The sequence below is a fragment of the Myxine glutinosa genome, unplaced genomic scaffold, assembly GCF_964187855.1.
Source record: "Myxine glutinosa unplaced genomic scaffold, kmMyxGlut1.1 SCAFFOLD_555, whole genome shotgun sequence".
NCBI lineage: Eukaryota > Metazoa > Chordata > Myxini > Myxiniformes > Myxinidae > Myxine > Myxine glutinosa.
The window spans coordinates 49,925-69,270 of record NW_027616652.1 but is presented as its reverse complement, the minus strand read 5'-3'; the positions used below and the strand labels follow the sequence as shown (position 1 = coordinate 69,270).

General features: G+C 33.7%; 1 long non-coding RNA gene across 1 annotated transcript; it reads right to left on the bottom strand.

Annotated features, from left to right (window-relative positions):
• Positions 1-13,986: 13,986 nt before the first annotated feature.
• On the bottom strand, positions 13,987-15,042 carry LOC144889009 (uncharacterized). The gene is made up of 3 exons (XR_013621521.1): positions 14,871-15,042; positions 14,471-14,594; positions 13,987-14,250 (listed from the first exon to the last, which is right to left on the bottom strand). It is a non-coding gene; the product is annotated as an uncharacterized LOC144889009 (long non-coding RNA).
• Positions 15,043-19,346: the final 4,304 nt, after the last annotated feature.

Genomic DNA, 19,346 nt, shown 5'->3' with positions numbered 1-19,346 from the left:
TCCATATTGACCCTAAAGACCTCTATTTCTCTCACCCTGTTCTTTACGAACCTTCTAACCTTTTGACATGTTATCCTTATTCATTAGACCACTTAAACACCTGTGATCCTTCTGACCTCATGGACCTTTTAACCTTTTACTCTTAATATCATCTGGTGAATATAACCCACTCAAACATCGATCCGACAAATATTTGTTTATGCGTGGGAAATAATTTAATTCTCTTGCCACTCTCTTCACCATCTAATATATTAACAAAAAATATGTTTGAGTTTGGTTCTTTATTAAGATATTTTAACTGAGCTAAGATAAAATGGTAAACCTCCCTCAATGTTCTTGTTTGAGCACCTCCAGTGCCACATACCATTTTAAAATTAAAGTATATATTTTCCTGACAACCATCAAAGTTTTCCGTCCACTCAAAAATATTTCCATCTTTTTTACCCAATTCACCGGTATTTAAATTAATTCTCTTATTTGTTTTGTGAATTTTTTTACCAGTTGCCTTTTCAATTATACCTATTTGATATTTTTCACATTCATTATGTTTTCCATTTATATACCAAGGTTGATTACACCTCCACTCTTTAGTCTGGTTGATACTTGGTTCTATCATTTATATAATAGTAAAAAAGGCGGCGGTAGCCCGTTAAAATCCCCAACCCCCCCCCTTTTTAACTTATCACTTATATATATCTTATCACTTATATATATCTTATCACTTATGTATATCTTATCACTTATATATATATCTTATCACTTATATACTTATATAACCATAAGGGAGACTATCAATTCCATTTTCTAAAATAAACCTCTTATCATCAAAAGCCCCCAATGCTTTCTTATTTATCTCTTCTGAATATAATTGATGTTTATAACTTCTTATTCCATTAATCTTTCTAAACTCTTCTTTCTTTGTTGTTAAACAGTTATAATAATCCTTAAAGTTTATTGTTTCTTTAATAACATTTTTCTTTACACCTTTTAACTTCTTATCAGTCTTTTCAACGTTATTCACAATGTATTTATAAGCATAAGCCTTTGACCTCAATCCCACAAATTCACTCATAACATTTCCTCCTAATTCATCCTTGAACTTTCCAATCACCTTTTTATTTTTAGAAGAGAACAACTCACTCTCTGGACTGTAATTACTCGTGTCATAGATATTAATGTCTCTTTTCATGTCTGAATAAACATCGTTGGTATTAATTTTCAAAATAAAACTATCTGTATCCATATAAAGTAGATTAACATCATTTTGATATTTCTTCCTCAAGTTATTATAAAAGTAATCATACATTAATGACTTTGATAAATCAAGAATTGTTGTTCCAATATAAATAGGTTTGTTCATTTCAATACTCTCTTTAATCAAATGGATCGCACAAAAGTTCTCAGTAAAGACCTCAGCTCGAGTAAAACTCGGTCTATTAATTAATTTTGATGCTTGTTCCCAAGATGTTGATAGTCTGATATTTTGTCTTTTCCTCACATTCTCCATAGTCTTACCAAAGACCGCATTATTCATCAATTTATAAAAGTCTTTCTCAAAATCTGTTTTTGACTCTGTTCTTCTTTGTGTATTAAAATCAATGTACCCCTTTAACCAATGACTTTGATTGAACTTTAGAACCCTATGGATCTTCTCTACTCTTAGACCTTTTGATAAATATTGTCGCAAATTTCTTTGGTGTAGAACATAATTTTTCTTGTTATATAATGTAGTAAGTAATTTTTCTGTTGATTCACCTATATCAAACGATCGTTGATAATCACTCAACCATTCTTTCTTTGGACTTTCTTTCTCACAAGCAAATGGGAGATCTTTGTGTAGGTTATGGAGTTCCTCTGGATATTTTAAATCAATTTCAAAATAATAACCAACTTTTTCTTCATCCAATTCTTTTTGTGTAGAGATACATACATCTTGTAAAACGTTTTTGTAGTCTTTTTCCTTTACCCATCTAAGTTTTCCATAAGGAAGAGCCTGAGACATTGCCCAGCCATACAGGTTGTTCGCGTCATAGTACATCAAGTAAGAACTCTCTTTCGTTGGATCATAATTTGGAAGATATTTGTTATTTGCTTTTGCGTATCTACTCGAGCAGACTTGTGAAATTCCACCTCTTTTCGCCTTTTCAATCATCAAAAGCATATCAACATCGGTTATCAAATCCAAATCTTGTTTTGTCATTTTCAACATCGCACTCCAGGCCAATCCAGGTGCTGTGTAGTAGTGAGCAGGATCCAATCCATATCCAGTGCGACAAACAGATCTAAAGGCTTCAAATACATCGGCCAATAAAAGCACATCAGTTTTGAGATACAAATCGTGATACTCGCCAAGATTCTTGATGTTATATTTTTCCCAAACATTTTGTGCGTGTACATAATCTTTATCAGATATATGACTATTATTTAATTTGTTATAGAAATTTTCTTTTGAAGGAAGTTGTGTTTCATTGAATCTCTCAAATGAGTCCATATAGTCATAGGGGTAAATTCCCTTTTGTGTTAGAAAATCTTTATCTAAAAAATACTCTGAAAGACATGGAAACTCTTTTAGATTTTGAACCAAGTTAACCAATGGACTTGCCATGAATTTAAATGTATCAAGAAATCTGATATGAGTAATAGGAGATGTGTGAATTGTTTTTGTGAATGAAATGTATTTCTGATCCGTGTTTGGAATTGCTGAGATACTTCCAGAAGTCTTTGAGAGTTCCTTGATAAATAGATGTGTATCATAATGAGCGTTGTTATGAAGAAAGACAGGAATGAAAGAGGGGAGTTGATAATTAATATTACAACTTTGATGAGCCGGACCTCTATATTTACCAGTGAGATGACAATGGTCTCTAACCTTTAGACCTTTACCAATTTTCTCCTCACAAATATGACAGACATTGTTTTTTATAAATTCCCTTTTTTCTTTACTTGTTAAGGACATTGGTTTATTGGTTTCTCTCATTATCTTGGTTAATCGAACACAGTCTTTTTCTAGTCGTTTCACAAACTCCTCTGGGGTATTTGAGCCTCTATACATCTCTAACTTGTTATATTTATCACCAACGGATGATTTGATATAATAACAAAAACCACAAGGAGTATGTTTTTGATATTTATTTGTGTATGATTCTTTTGGATCTTGAGAAGCAGTATCAATTTTTTCTAAAATACTTTCAAAATCAGCATATATAACAAATGGATGTTTGATCTTTTTATTTTCATCTTTGAATGTGATCTTTGAGCCTTCTTTAGGCATATTGATTACCGTTGATTTATGTTCGCCACAATAATTTGAATGTTTATCTAATCTTTCTTGTGAATTGAAGAAGTTAAGACAACGCAAACAAATATATATTTTATTTGTTCTCTTACAGACTTGTGGTTTTATTAATTTAGCAATATCTTTGATGTATGTATAATGTGAATTTTCGCCTGAATTAAAATATAGAAGATTAATATGAGTTTGTTTACAATTGTCAGAAAGCTTTAAAACCTGGATGTTGTTTGTTTCTGTTAGACCATAAACATTAACTGATAAATTATTCATCTTTTCAAATTTAGGAATATCATTTAAAGTCATCGGAAACTTTAGATCTTTCGTATTTAATGTATTCTCATATTTTTTATAATGAGATACTCTTTCATCATGAAAATGTGGAGGATGTAAGTGTGCTAAAATAGACCAGAGAAAACATTTATTGTCTTTATTTTTGATATTGATAACTGCTTTTCTATTTTTGATAACACTGGGTAAATCAATGTAAGAAGAAGCTTTTAGAGGATCTGATTTAAGAATATGAATGTCTATGTAAATAATTTTTCCTATATTGAATCCACTTCCTACGATTGAATTATCCACATCTTGCTCTTGTTTAATAAGTTCATCATAGACTCCTGATGTTTTAAAATCTTGATATGAAGATATAAAGTGTGGCTCAGTTCTCATGTATGGTGCATCTATAACTCCTTCATCCTTTGTCATTTCTAATTTTACTCCCATATAAAATTTAAGTGGTTTCATTTCCTTTAGTGTTTTTTCAATCAACGTTTGAACAGCAGGTTTAACTATTTCTACAGCATCAACTATAGACTCTGGTTCAGGAGGTTTGAAGTTAAAGACTCTTATTTTAATATGTCCTTTGAATGCTCCATCAGAGTTTTTAGTTGTGATAAAATTTGATAAATGTAGATTTGTTTTAAGATGTATTTTGAAGCCTTTCTTGAGGATATTTTTATTACATGTAGAACAGTGTTTTGTTTCAGGTGGAAGAGGGGAAAGTTTGTTTAAAATGTTGTATGTATGTTTTGCGGTGAGAATATGTTGTTTATAATATTTTACTTCCTTCTCGCAAGTATCACAATAAACCATATTTATAGCGTGAGAAAACGTGGTGTTTTATATATATCACTGTGCTTAAAATAAAACACTTTTGAGCTTTACAGCTCCGTTTTATATATATCACTGTGCTTAAACTAAAACACTTTTTCACTCAGAATCATCTAAGTCATAACTATCACATGAATACTCAGAATCATACTCAGAGTCATCAATAAAGCTACTCTCATAACTATCATTTGAGCACAAACTATTAGTATCATAACTATCATCTGTGTTCAATGAAATACTATCATCACCATCGTCCGAGTTCAATGAAATACTATCATCACTATCGTCCGAGTTCAATGAAATAGTAAAATCTTCACTGCTGTAATGACTCATATTTAATTAGCAGAAAAAACCTTTCCATCTATACCAATATACTTTCTTTCATTAACGGATTCAATCTCTACATTTTTAATATCAAAAGTTATCTTTAAATAATCTCTAACTATCATAGAACGAAATGACATTTCACCAGAAATATTAACATCATTCATTTTACTTAGATCTACACCCTTTGGATTATTAAAGAAAATACAAATGTCTCCTCTAGAATTATTAATGGTCTTATCATTCTTTTTCAAAGTATCGTGGTCAATCACTTTTTCAAGCTTTGAATAAATTGCCAGGAGTAGAGGAGAAACTTTTGTTAGATTTACTTTAATGGATGTCTTTCCAGGTATAGTTAGAGCTCTTCCTTTAAATGAAATAGAGGGGCTCATGCTATTTTCCATAACTGGTTTTACCCAAAAATTTCCATATTTATCTTTGTTCAATTTAACATCTTTGACATATTTTTCTATATCTTCCACCGAAGTAGAGATTGATTGAAATTTGTCTTTTGTGCTTTGAAACATTGTATTTATTAATGAATAAACTTGCGTTTAGTTTAAGTAAAAATTTACCACATAAATATGATAAGTTCTGAAGGATATTTAGAATTTCCAGACTCTCCATATGATAAATTAGAGAATTGTCCGGCTTGTGATAGAGTGGGGCTTAATGATGAGGATTCATATAAACAATGTATTTTCTGTGATTTAATTTTAATTAATGATAATAAGAAATATAAAAAAATATATAACTCTTTTAAATTAGAACCAAAAATGAATTACTTTACAAGATTAATAAGAGAGATGAATGTTAAGTATTGTGATGATAATACACCATTTCTTTCAAGGGAAGAGACTAATTGTATTGAGGAAATGTATAAGGGTTTAATGATATTTATTATTCAAAATAATTTTAATGGAAATGTTAATACAAGATACTATATAAATAAAATAATGGATTATTTTGAAATTAAACCCGAACTCAGGATAAAATATAGAGTTTCTCAAATAGCTCAAAAAAAGTTGGATAACTTGTTTTCCAAATATATAAATGAATGATTTTTTACCCGTTTGGGAAAATAAGATAAAATTTAATAACCATAAAAACATTCCAAATTCATTGAGATGTCTAATAGTTGGTTCAAGCGGATGTGGAAAAACCTGTTTACTTTTAAAGATGCTCCTTGGTTCTAATTTTTTAGATTATGATAATTTAATAATTTTTACAAAGTCAAGTTTTCAACCCGAGTATCAACTACTCTCACAGGGTTTTAATGCGGGTCTTAAAAAGGAAGACATTATCGGTTTATTTAAACTTCAAAACAAACTAAATGATTATAATATTGATGATATAATACAATTATTTTGTGATACACAGAAATCAAAATCGAAACCCATAACTTGTATTCTCAGTGATAATACGGATGATATACCTTCACCTCAAGATTTAGATAAATCAAAAAAGAACCTTGTCATCTTTGATGATTGTGTTAATGAGAGAAACCAAACAGTAATGGATAGCTACTATACAAGAGGGAGACATTCTTCTTGTAATTGTATATATCTTAGTCAATCATATTTTCAACTCCCTCGACGCTCAATAAGAAACAATGCCAATACTTTTATTTTATTTAAGTTAAATTCAATAGATGTAAATAATTTTTGGAGAGATAATTGCTCTACGTTATGTAGTAAAAAAGAATTTGAAAATTATATGAAACACACGATTGGAAAATATAAATATATTGTTGTGAAACAAGATGAGATACTAAATGATATTTTTCAATAAATAAATACAGAAAATGAATACTGAAGAAAGAGAAAGAAAGTTTAAGGAACATCAACAATTAGTTTCAAAAGTTGTTAAACAACAGGAAGAGATAAAGAAGAAACGGAGACAGAAACTAACTGGTGAAGAAGCCTTTGAAAGAAAACAAGAGAAATTCTTTAAACCACTTTTGAAAACTCAACACCCTACAGTTCCCACGGTAGAATTTACTCCGAAAAAACTTCAAATGCTCAAAGATTTTAGTCAGATAACAAAACAAGAACTTGGTGAATTAGAATATGATGACGAGGGATTATTTCGGAAACTTGAGGAGGTAAATCAACCCCCTAATTATGTTGTGGAAGCTCTTCAAAACAATGAATATTCGGCGGGTTCAAAAACCAGAGCAGGTCTCATTCCAACAGAAGAACCAGCAGTGTTTCATCTTGTGGAAGAAAAGGTATTGATATTTAATGATGAATTGATGTTCTTGAGTTCTACTCAACCAAATGTTAAATTAACTCCAAGATTAATGTTTCTTCTAACAAACCCCGGATTCAGCGGTTCAAAATATTTTGAGGAACCACTTGATATGGAAAGAGAGGAAGATAGGGTATATATTGAGTTGTTAAATGCACTTGATTATGGAGTTTCTGTTGCTGGTAAAAGTAAGAAGAATGAGAAGGAGAAACATATTATTGATGCTTTAAGTAAACTTGGTTCAGGTGTTAGTTTTCTTCCAAATGACCCATCACAATTAGTTAATAGGCTATTATTGTTGTTAGGTAGTAAGAAGGCTGGAAACAACAATTGTTTTAATGAATCCTCAGCCATTTTAGATCAGTTGATGAATATGAAAATAATTAATAAATGTCAATACAAAGATATTTTATTAGATATTAAATAAGATGAGAAGCACAATTCTTAGTTTTAATTTCACAACGAGCGATTACACAGCTTCATTCCCTTACCCACTACAACTTGACCCCCTTACCTCATATGAGGCATCTTTATTGTCGATGGAAACTTATAATACCTTGTTTAATATCACAGAGAAAAACAGCAAGTTTAGTTATAATCCAGGAAGTGGATATAAAACTATAACTGTTTCACCTGGAGCTTACGAGATTTCTCAAATATCTTCAGAAGTCTCTCGCCTTATGAAAGAAAAAGGTGATGAACCAAAAAATATTGTAATAGATATTCAAAAACACACTTCAAAATCAACTATTAAACTTAAAAATAATTATAAAGTTGATTTCACGATTGAAAATTCGTTTAGAGAGCTATTGGGTTTCTCTTCAAAAAAGATTGAAAATAACGGGACGTTTTACAGTGATAATGTTATCCAAATATCCTCCGGTATAAATTCAGTATTAATTCATTGTGATTTGATTGATGGTGCTTATAACGATGGAATAAGAACAAATACAATATTTTCATTCAGTGCATACTCAACCCCGATTGGTTATAAATTTAATATGGAACCAAAAAATCTTGTCTATTTACCTGTGTCAGGAAAAACCATATACAGAGTAAATTTTAGGATAACCGACCAAGATAATCGTATGATATCCTTTAATGATGAAATTATATCCATCAGAATTCACCTACGTGAAGTTTTTCAATAAATAAATAATGGTTATTGTGAGAAAACACGAGTTGGGAAAATATAAAATAATTACAGGGGAGGGCATGTTCCTTTCACCAGACTATACAAGGTATGTGGGTAGAGGATACTATAAACCTAAGAGACAACGAGGTGTAGGTCATCAATTTCGAAATAAAGGAGATGGGATAATTGATACTCTAATGGGTATTGGTTCAACCATCCTTAAACATAAAGACCTAATTGGTTCAACTGCTTCTGCCGTGGGCTCCGTTGCGGGTGCTATAAAGAGTATAAAAGATGCTCAAAAGGAGTCTCATAAATTACAAGCAATCAAAGAAATAAAAAAAGGTAAAACTCAACTATCTTCACAAGAACGACAAAAAATCATTAAAATACTTGGGTCAGGGTTTCAACAATTTTAATGCTATATAAATACAAGTATGGAAGCGATTGATAGTATCTATGATTTGGATGATACGATTATCATTTCAAACTCCACTAAAAAGGAAGACTATTTTAAGGTAAATGCTATAACAGGAACAGACTGGAATTCAAACGGAACAAAAAGTTTTGAAATAAATAATCAACAAACTTACTTGAATATAGCTGATAGTTTCTTGCTGTGTAAATTTAAATTCACTAAGGCTGCGAATAATACTAATGCTACACTCGTAAATGATTTCTTCTGGAAAATGTTTGACAGTGTCCGCCTGTATATTGGAACACAAGAGGTTGAAGCGGTTGATTATGTCTCTGCTACATCTGAAATGATGAAATTTACACTATATTCGTTTAGTGATAGAATGGGTAAGGGAGCTGTTGAGGGTTTTATTCCTGATATGTCAACGGGTACAAACGCAGACCCTGGTTATAGTCAAAGGAAGTCAATGTATAATGATGACGCAAAAGCTGAGAATAGTTTTACCGTAGCAGTACCTCTGAAAGGTATATTTGGATTTTGTGATTATGATAAAGTTTTGTATGGGCTTAAAATTAGATTTCAACTACAAAGGAATGATAATGTAAATAGATTGCTTTTTGGGGATGAAAATGCTTTTGGAGAAAATAATAAATTTGTTATTAATGATTTGTGTTGGTATATCAGTGAATATACTCCTAATCTTAAAACGGAAGAGATGTTAAATAGAAGACTTAACTCAAAGAAACCGCTAAATGTATCATACCTTAAAAGAAGATGTCAACACGTTAAACTGGAACACACTACCTACACTTGGAATTTAGGTGTTCTTCAAGGAAAGCCACGATACCTCTGGCTCATTTTTAAAAAACCAGATGGAGAGGACGGTACTAATAAGAATAATGCCCTGAGTGATAATGCAAAGGTGAAACAACTTCGGGTTTCTCTTGATGGCACATTTTATCCGCGAGATAGATTGGAAATTGATTGGGAAAAAAATGATTATGCGGAAGCCTACAAGTCCTACCAAAAGGTGTGTGAAAGTAATGGTAATAATGATCCTATTTTGGATATGGTTGCGTTTCAAAAACTTTATACAATCTACGCAATTGACCTGAGTTCTCAAAAGGAAACTATAAAGTCTAATCGAGTGGATACTTCTCTATACATTGAAAGAGGGGAGAGTGAAGAGGTTAATGCATATTGTTTGCTTTTGGAGGAAACAGAATTACAGATTAATACAGATAATGGTGTTATGATTAATATCACATAGGTTTTTTCTCATAAATAAATGGTTGGGGTATATGTTAATCAAATCAATCTTAATAAATTAACATCTTGTATTCAAAATCAAAAGCCTTGTATTATTAATGTTAATACAATTCAAAGAAAAGGAGCTGTAAGAATTGATGTTTTACTCACACACACACAAGTAAAAACACTAAATGATGTTGGATCACTTAAAATTAAAATGACGAAACCTATGTTAAAGAAATATTCAATAGACGAGTCAAGAGGAGGATTTCTCCCGTTTCTAATTCCTTTATTTGCTGGTTTAAGTGCGGCGGGAGCATTGACTGGTGGTATTTCAGCAGCGGTAAAAACTGCTAACGAAAGGAAGGCACAACTAAAAGCTCAAAAAGAATTGGAAAGACATAACAAGGAGTTGGAGAAACAAATTAGTGGAAGTGGTGTAATTGTAGATTTTGCTCAAAAACTTGAAAGTCTACCTGATAAAGCTAGATTGTTGGTTGGAGATATGCTTTCCTCTATCGCTCAAGCGGGTGTTAAACTAACTAAACGGGGTAATGGATTGTATCTTTCTCATAAATAAATGGATAAATGGTTTAAACAATTTGGAAAGAATACAACGTCAAATATAGAACTAGCTAAGTATTGTAAAACACTAAAAATTGATAATGTGGTTATTTGTATGAGAGATGAATTAACACATATAAATAAGAATACAAAGAATATTATTATGAATTTAGACACACAGAATGGTTCTCATTGGGTTTGTATTCATAATAGTCAGGATAAATATTATTTTGATAGTTATGGTATGCCACCACCTGTTGAAGTAATACAATTCTTACAGAATGGTGTTTATCAAACATTCCAAGTTCAAGAAATTAATTCTAAATGTTGTGGCCAATTATGTTTATATGTATTATTTCAACTCAACAATAATGAAAATTTTTATGATATCATTTTTTATCTAATATAAATGACCTATGTTGGAAAAGATGGTTCTATCTTTGGAAAATCCTCTCAGGATATTGATTTATCAAATTATTATACAAAGGCACAGGCTGAACGACAAAAATATAGTGTAAGTAAAAATATTAATATGAAGAATACTTATAAATTAATCAATTATCCAAACCCTACAGATGCGAATGACTTGATTAGATTCAGTGATTTATCACAATATATATCTTTAAAGAAAACAGCACGTTTTGTGAAACAAGTAAAATTTACAACCACAACACCTGGTTATACTGACCATACACCTTTCCTCGTTGAATTTAACTACCTGCTTACAATTAAATTTTATAAAGAAGGACATTTAGTTAATATGCGAATTAATAAATGGGGGTATGATATGCCTGATTTAGGGTATAATTGGTCTTTTTCAATAAACATAGAAGACCTACATGATTTAAATCAGTCTCGTAAAGAAGAATATTATCCACTTGGTGAAGATAAGGATTTATGTGGAAGTACAATTAGTAAACAACAAATACGTGATTTTAAGAAAATAAAAATATATGATAGTATAGCGATGGTTCGCATGACAAAGAAGGAAGGTAATGAGATAAGGATAGAAAGCCGAGGAATACAAACCGATTTGGTAGTGGGAAGATGGGGTGGTATTACCTGTCATAATATTAATCTCACATATATTTCTGATACATAAATGGCAGGAAGACGACTACAAGAGAATTATAATTTTTGTATTCAAGGATACCTACAAGAAAAAGGTGCTCGGTATTACATACCTTATGATTTGGAGCATATACATGGGAATTTTGTCATAAAAAACTGGCCTTATACTGATATTGTTAAACCCACAAATAGAGACTTGTTTAAAATATTAAATAAAAATGAACTTCTCAAAGTTATGAAATATAAAACTCTTTTAGAAATCGTCAACAAATCTTATTGGTATCCTATTATGAGAAAAATAATTATAGATACAAGAATATCTCAAAATCCAGATGAGTATATGTATAATATTCTTTGGGGTTCAAACTCAAGGGTAGCAAGGGATGAGGAAGGAGTTGAAGAAGAGAAGGAGGAAAGAGAGAAAAAGGAGAAGGAGGAAAGGGAGAGGGAGGAGAAGGAGGAGAGGGAGAAAAAGGAGGAGAAGGAGGAGAGGGAGAAAAAGGAGAAGGAGGAAAGGGAGAAAAGGGAGAAGGAGGAAAGGGAGAAAAGGGACAAAAAGGAGAAGGAGGAGAGGGAGAAAATGGAGGAGGAGGAGAGGGAGCAAAGAGAGAGGGAGGAAAAATATAAAAAGATGGAAATCACTGAGATTCATAAAAGATTGAGTGTATTAAAGCAAATAAATCAATCTCAACGCACCGAAGAGGAAATTAAAGAATTAACAACTCTTATGAAGATAATGGTTTCAAAAATAAGAACGTCAATGTCTTCAATTTCAGAGATTTAAACGAGAAAGTGGTGAAGAAGAAGAAGAAGAAGAAGGAAAAGATTATGTGATTGATGATGTTGGTGTCATTGACTTTAGTTAGTTTTTATTTGTAAATAAATGGAGGAGAGAGTGAAGGCATTCCTTAGGATTCTTTATGTTTTAAAAATAAAGATTGAAATGTATATGTTGAAAACCAAAAAGGTTTTGATACTCTGTCGGAATTTTTCTGATAAATAAATATGAGTTATTGTCTCAAATGTAAAAAGAAAACTAAATCTAAAAATATCTCTTATGTTAAAGCTAAAAATAATAGAGTTTATCAAAAAGGAATATGTCAAGTATGTGGCTCTAAAAAGTGCCAATTCATCTCTCCTAAAAGAGGAGGAGACATACAAAAGTTTCTGTCAGGAAGTAAATTTACAACAACTGGAATTCCAGGGGAATTACACCTTCCAGGGTATTCTTTCTGTGGTCCAGGAACAAACTTGGATAAAAGATTAGATGAGGCTGACAATCCTAAACCTTGGTCTAAACCTACAAATAGGGTTGACGAAGTGTGTATGAAGCATGATATTGCTTATGGGAAAACCACTACGTTGACTGAAAAACATAAAGCCGACAGCGAAATGTTGTATAATTTGTCTTTGATACAAAATCCAACGTTGAGAGAGAAAGTTGATAGGTTTATTGTGAGAAATTTGATAAATGCTAAATTGAAACTTGGTCTTGGTTATTCCTCAAAAAACTATTAGGCTCTAATGATGCCATCAAGACTGAGGAGCTTTTGGCTGAAGAATTACACAAACCTATAATCACAAAGTTTAAAAGAAGGAAGGTTTATTCTAAATACACTGACCACATATGGTCCGCTGATTTAATTGAATTGAATAATGACAGGGGATACAGGTATGCTTTAACCGTTATTGATTTGAGGAGTAGATTTGCCTGGGTTGTCCCTTTAAAAAATAAAAGGGGTGATACTTTAATGTTAGCCTTTAAGCTAATATTTGATCGGGATAAAAGGAAACCAAAGAAGTTATGGACTGATGAGGGAACAGAGTTCTATAACAAAATATTCATGAAATTTCTTAAGGGGAAGGGTATTAAATTATACAGCACCTTTAATGAAGGAAAGGCAGTTGTTATTGAGCGTTTTAATCGTACTTTGAAAGAGAAATTATATAAAAAATTCACACAACTCGGTTCTCAAAAATGGGTGTATTTAATTCAGGATATTGTAGATGATTACAACAATACAGTTCATTCATCAACAAAATCAAAACCATCAGAAACATTTACAAAATTAGAATATGAAAAGGAGATTAATTTGAGAAAGCCCAAGTTCAAAGTTGGTGATATTGTAAGGATATACAAATGGAAAAGCCATTTTGAGAAAGGTTATACACAAAAATGGACTAATGAATTATTTATAATCGTTGATGTAATGGATACAGTCCCTTGGACCTACAAATTAAATGATATAAATCGAGAAGAAATCTTGGGTTCATTTTACTCGCAAGAATTACAAAAAACAAAGCTAATAATTCATTAAACAACATTTCTATTCACCCCACCCAGATTAGCTAATTTAATTAGTGGTAATAAAAAAAATTTTAAATAAATTAAAATCATAAGCCACACCCACACAGACCACGCCCACACAGACCCCGCCCACACAGACCCCGCCCACACAGACCCCGCCCACACAGACCACACCCATCATCCCCCACCCTCCGTGCACCCCCACCCTTGACCCTTCACCCCCCTCATCCCACCCCCACCTTCCCCACACACACAAGGGGAGGGGAGGGGTGGGATGAGGGGGGTGAAGGGTCTTTGGCAGGGGTGCACCTCCCCGTTCCCTCCTTTATTCTCTTTTTGTAATTAATAATTAAATAATTGTAAACAAAACAAATATATATAAATATTGAAAACATTAAAATCTTTATATTATTAAAACATTTTTCTTGAGGTATACATTCAACTTCTCCCCAGCATAAGTCATCAATTTCTTCCCAGCACAAGTCAAAGGTTGGTTCAGCAGATGTCTTCAGGTTTTGAATCTCTTTCTATTAAAGACAAGAGGGGAGAGATATTTATTTCATATTTATGTTCCATGTCAAAGCGTCTTGAAAAGCGCTATACAAAATAAATGTATTATTATTATTATTATTAATATAGGGTCGGATGCCCTTCCTGACACCAACCCTGAATCACCTCTTACGATGCGCAGGGATATGGTGTACCTATTATAAACGGTGAACCACACACACGTACACACATGCTTACCTCGAAAAAATCCAGCTTAGCGTCAAGATCGTTGAGTTGAAAATGTAGAGGTTCACAGGTTGGTAGGAAATAACCATTCCTATGGAGTCCAAAATCGTCCCACTCCAAGCTTTGGTCTTCGAGGCTGCAAACAAAATAAGGAGAAATTACTATGCTGAAGTAAGCTTGACAAAACATCACACACACACACACACATACACACACACATACACACACACATACACACACACACACATACACACACACACACACACACACACAATCTCATTTTTTCATTTCTGTTCCTCACAATTCGATCTCTCTATTTTAATCACAGACACACATGCACACACATACACATACACACACACACATGCACACACACATGCACACACCTCTCGTTTTTTATTTTCTATCATACCTTTCACGTGAATTTTCTAAGAACGGTGAAACATTGAATTCATTCTGAGCCCACCATCTCGGAGGTAGGTTATTCAAACCCGTATTCAGTTCGTTGTGGAACTCTTGAGAAACAACTTGAAATTCTGCCAGGATATTTACAATATTTGAATTGCTGCAATGAATAGGAAAAATAAATTATTAGTTGTATAATTAATCACATACAAAGCTCTCATTAACAGTGTTTAATACCAAATGAACTTACCAATGTCCTGGCGAGTATTCTTCATCAGAGGAAAGACTGGAATAAGACAAGCTCATCTTCGTTCACAATGTTTAAATGTCCCATTCGGAGACCTCTCTTTTTATAATGAACAAAATGTATTTCGGGGAACTGAAGTGCTTGTCAGCTTTTGGAAACTGAGGGCGTGTGTTTGTGAAAAACAGGAAACAAGACAAAGAGAATTCCTTGGAAGTTATCCAAGTGAAACAACGTCATTTCTCAACAGTGAGCTATTAATTAGAAAAGGTTCGAGTGGTATATAAATGGAAAACAAAATGAATGTAAAAAATATCAAATAAGTATAATTGAAAAGGCAACTGGTAAAAAAGTTCACAAAACAAATAAGAGAATTAATTTAAATACCGGTGAGTTGGATGAGACGGTGAGGAGAGTTGTAGGAGAATTAAATTATTTCCCACGCATAAACAAATATTTGTCGGATCGATGTTTGAGTGGGTTATATTCACCAGATGATATTAAGAGTAAAAGGTTAAAAGGTCCATGAGGTCAGAAGGATCACAGGTGTTTAAGTGGTCTAATGAATAAGGATAACATGTCAAAAGGTTAGAAGGTTCGTAAAGAACAGGGTGAGAGAAATAGAGGTCTTTAGGGTCAATATGGAAGTGAATGGGTCAAAGATTAATCTGCCAGATGATATGTAGAAGAAGGATGATAGGTCTATAAGAGAAAACAAATATTTGTAGTGTTTGAGTGGTCTAATGAACAACATTAAGGATAGGTACTACAGACAAAAGGTTCATAAAGATGAGGGTGGGAGAAATAGAGGTGTTTATGATTTTTGAAAAAGACAAGGGGGTAAATGACATTAGATAGGGATTTCCCATGTTAAACGGAGGTGTCCCAGAAGCAACATTATTACACTACTAGCACTTGTCTCACTTGTGCCAGTGTTGAAAAACCATGTGCCGCACTTGTGTTTGTGTTGAAAAACCACTTTCTGCACTTGTGCTGGCATTGAAAACCTCTTTCCACAGATGCACTAGTGTTGCAAAACCACTTTCCACACATGCACTGGTGTTGAACAATCACTTTTCGCACTTGTGCTATTGTTGAAACCCCCTTTTCACACTCCTCTTCTTGTTGAAAAACCACTTTTCGCACTCGTGCTAGCGTTGAAAAACACTTTTCACACTTGTGTTAATGTTGAAAAAACAACTTTTCGCACTCGTGTTCGTGTCGAAAAGCACTTGTCTCACTTGTGCCAGTGTTGATAAACCATGTTCCGCACTTGTGTTTCTCTTGAAAAACCACTTGCCGCACTTATGCTGGCGTTGAAAACCACTTATCACACACCTCTTCATGTTGAAAAAACATGTTCCACACTTGTGTTTGTGTTGAAAACCCACCTTCCGCACTTGTGCTGGCGTTGAAAACCACTGTCCACACATGCACTAGTGTTGCAAAACTACTTTCCACAGACGTACTAGTGTTGCAAAACTACTTTCCACACATGTACTAGTTTTGCAAAACCACTTTCCACACACGTAATTGTGTTGCAAAAGCACTTTCCACACACGTACTAGTGTTGCAAAACCACTTTCCACACATGTACTATTGTTGCGAAACCACTTTCCCCACACGTACCCTTGTTGCAAAACCACTTTCCACACATGTACTAGTGTTGCAAAACCACTTTCCACACACGTACTAGTGTTGCAAAACCACTTTCCGCACATGTGCTGGTGTTGCAAAACCAGTTTTTGCACTCGTGTTAATGTCGAAAAGCACTTTCCGCACTCGTGCTCTTGTTGAAAAACACTTTTCACACCTGCGTTGGCATTGCAAAACCACTTTCCACACACGTACTAGTGATGCAAAACCATTTTGCGCACTTGTGTAATTGTGGCAAAACCACCTTTTGCACTCCTGTGAGTGTTGAAAACCACTTTCCGCACTCGTGCTCTTGTTGAAAAACACTTTTCACACTTGCGTTGGCATTGCAAAACCACTTTCCACACACGTACTAGTGTTGCAAAACCACTATCCACACACGTACTAGTGTTGCAAAACCACTATCCACACACGTACTAGTGTTGCAAAACCACTTTCCACACACGTACTAGTGTTGCAAAACCACTTTCCACACATGTACTAGTGTTGAAAAACCACTTTCTGCACTTGTGTTGGTGTTGCAAAAGCACTTTCCACACAAGTGATAGTGATGCAAAACCATTTTGCGCACTTGTGTAATTGTGGCAAAACCACATTTTGCGCTCCTGTTATTGTTGAAATCCACTTTCCGCACTCGTGCTGGTGTTGAAAAACACTTTTCACACTTGCGTTGGCATTGAAAAACCACTTTCCACACACGTACTGGTGTTGCAAGACCAGTTTTTGCACTCGTGGCAATGTTGAAATACTACTTTCCGCACTCGGCACAGTGTTGAACAATCACTTTTCGCACTCCCCTTCAAGTTGAACAATCACTTTTCGCACTTGCGTTAGTGTTGTAAAACCACTTTCCCCACTTGTGCTTGTGTTGAAAAACACCTTTCGCACTTGGGTCAGTGTTGCAAAACCACTTGTCTCGCTTGTGCCATTTTTGAAAAACCACTTTTCGCACTCCAATTAATGTTGAAAAACCACTTTTCGCACTCCTATTGATGTTGAAAAACGACTTTTCGCACTCGGGCCAGTGTTGAATCATCACTTTTCGCACTCCCTTTCAAGTTGAACAATCACTTTTCACACTTGTGTTAATGTTGTAAAAACAACTTTTCGCACTCGTGTTAGTGTCGAAAAGCACTTGTCTCACTTGTGCCAGTGTTGAAAAACCATGTTCCGCACTTGTGTTGGTGCAGGAAACCACTTTTGCACTTGTATTAGTGTGGAAAAAACACTTTTCGAACTTGTGTTAGTGTTGAAAAACCACTTTTCGCACTTGTGTTAGTGTTGAAAAACCACTTTTCGCACTTGTGTTTGTGCAGGAAACCACTTTTGCACTTGTATTAGTGTGGAAAAAACACTTTTTGCACTTGTGATAGTGTTGAAAAACCACTTTTCGCACTTGTGTTAGTGTTGAAAAACCACTTTTCGCACTTGTGTTGGTGCAGGAAACCACCTTTGCACTTGTATTAGTGTGGAAAAACCACTTTTCGCACATGTGTTAGTGTTGAAAAACCACTTTTCGCACTTGTGTTAGTGTTGAAAAACCACTTTTCGCACTTGTGTTGGTGCAGGAAACCACTTTTGCACTTGTATTAATGTGGAAAAAACACTTTTTGCACTTGTGATAGTGTTGAAAAACCACTTTTCGCACTTGTGTTAGTGTTGAAAAACCACATTTCGCATTTGTGTTGTTGCAGGAAACCACTTTTGCACTTGTATTAGTGTGGAAAAAACACTTTTTGCACTTATGATAGTGTTGAAAAACCACTTTTCGCACTTGTGTTAGTGTTGAAAAAACACTTTTCGCACTTGTGTTGGTGTTGAAAAACCACTTTTCGCACTTGTGTTAGTGTTGAAAAACCACTTTTCGCACTTGTGTTGGTGCAGGAAACCACTTTTGCACTTGTATTAGTGTGGAAAAACCACTTTTCGCACTTGTGTTAGTCTGGAAAAACCACTTTTCGCACTTGTGTTAGTGTTGGAAAACCACTTTTCACACTTGTGTTGGTGCAGGAAACCACTTTTGCACTTGTATTAGTGTGGAAAAACCACTTATCGCACTTGTGTTAGTGTTGAAAAACCACTTTTCGCACTTGTGTTAGTGTTGAAAAACCACTTTTCGCACTTGTGTTAGTGTTGAAAAACCACTTTTCGCACTTGTATTAGTGCAGGAAACCACTTTTGCACTTCTATTAGTGTGGAAAAAACACTTTTTGCACTTGTGATAGTGTTGAAAAACCACTTTTCGCACTTGTGTTAGTGTTGAAAAACCACTTTTCGCACTTGTGTTTGTGCAGGAAACCACTTTTGCACTTGTATTAGTGTGGAAAAACCACTTTTCGCACTTGTGTTAGTGTTGAAAAACCACTTTTCGCACTTGTGTTAGTGTTGAAAAACCACTTTTCGCACTTGTATTGGTGCAGGAAACCACTTTTGCACTTGTATTAGTGTGGAAAAACCACTTTTCGCACTTGTGTTAGTGTTGAAAAACCACTTTTCGCACTTGTGTTAGTGTTGAAAAACCACTTTTCGCACTTGTGTTGGTGCAGGAAACCACTTTTGCACTTGTATTAGTGTGGAAAAACC